The sequence below is a fragment of the Chelonoidis abingdonii genome, chromosome 26 (genome assembly GCF_003597395.2).
Source record: "Chelonoidis abingdonii isolate Lonesome George chromosome 26, CheloAbing_2.0, whole genome shotgun sequence".
Taxonomy (NCBI): domain Eukaryota; kingdom Metazoa; phylum Chordata; order Testudines; family Testudinidae; genus Chelonoidis; species Chelonoidis abingdonii.
In genome coordinates, this window is record NC_133794.1 from 6,632,132 (window position 1) to 6,633,792 (window position 1,661).

A 1,661-nucleotide genomic window follows, 5' to 3' on the forward strand; every position below is an offset into this window, starting at 1 on the left:
CCCCCACTTTGCAGTCAGACGTGACTCTCAGCCAGCCAGTAAAACAGAGGTTTATTCGATGACAGGAACAGGGTCTAAAACAGAGCTTCTAGGTACAGCGAACCGGACCCCTCGGCCGGGTCCATTCTGAGGCCCAGTGAGCCAGACCCCCATGTCTGCACTCACTTCCCGTCCCCAGCCAGCTCCAAAATCAACCCCCTCCAGCCCCTCCTTTTCTGGGCTTTGTCCCATTCCTGGGCCAGGAGGTCACCTGACCTCTTTGTTCACCTTTAGCATCCCCTTGCCAGGGGAGAAGGGCCCTGGACATTTGTTGCCAGGATACAGAGTGTCGGCCATTTATGCACACTGGAGACTTAAGAAATCCATAGGGGAAACTGAGGCCTCCACACAGTATTCAGAGGAAACATTAAGAACAGTCCCAGTTCGTCACACAAAGTAATGAGTAACCCTGGGCCAGGCCCTGCCCAGGATAAGGCGTTTGGGGTGGGGGTGCCAGGCCTCGTGCTGGGCCCACAGCCCATTCCTAGGAGTGACTCGCTTGCAATCAGGGCCCCTGGGAGGTGATTCTGTTCCCTGCTGCTTGTTTGTGCCACAGCCGGGCTGGGCTTGCAGGACTGCGCTGCCTGCAGTCACCCTGCCAGCTCCAGAGGGCTACATCGCTCTGTGTGACGCCATGCCAGGACACGACTCCGGTATTCCAGGGCACATTAATGGCCCATCTTCACCAGCTGATGTGCCACCAGCCTGTCTGAGGGCATGGTGGGTGCCAGGCTTGGTTAATGCACCACGTTCCAATGCCAGGAATATTATAACAGCGCTGGGAAACATCAGAAAAGGGAGAGAATTTATAAATAGCTTCTTCCTCAGAAGAACGAGACGAGAAGGGCCACTGGGTGGAAGGAGCAGGCGAGGAGTTGTAGGTAGCTGTGATGTCTACCACCGTGGAGCTGGCCAAGGCCGGGGCCAAGCACAGAGTGACAGATGGTCCTGGCTCCCAGAGCTTCCCCTCTAAATAGACCAGCCAAAGGCAGAGGTGGGGGACTGAGCCCCAGCAAAGCGGCAGTGACTCGTCCACAGTTGCCTGGGGGCTTGGGGGCAGAGCTGGGATCTGAACGCAGCTCTCCCAAGTCAGGGCAGTACCTTAACCACACACTAGGTCTGAGCTGAGGCTGAGAGCAATGGGACTGCAGCAGAATTCACTGCCGCGCTAGAGCCGGGCAAACCACGGAGCAGGATTGTTTTTCCTTTTGAATTGATTTTGGTGAAGGGTGATGTCTGCAGGAAAACAATTACCCAGGTTGTCAGGGACTTGGGGACAGGCAACGAATAAGGGGGATTTCAGGGCCCATATCCAGGGGCGGACGGCTCATTTCTGACTAGCTGCGTCCCCAGCCGAGTGACAGTCAAGGGGGATCCTCACGACAACGCACACTCGCCCTCACACATCCACATCCTCCTGTTCCCATATACACACCCATGCAAGTCCGTGTGCACACGTACCATCACACTTGCAAATGCACGCAGGCTCGCTCGCTCACGCACACGTCTATGTGCACACGCAAACATGCATGTGTTCACACACGCATGCACGCGCACACCTACACTCACACACATGCACATTTAGACAGATGTTCCCAGGAATCAAGTCTGAGACCTCTGCT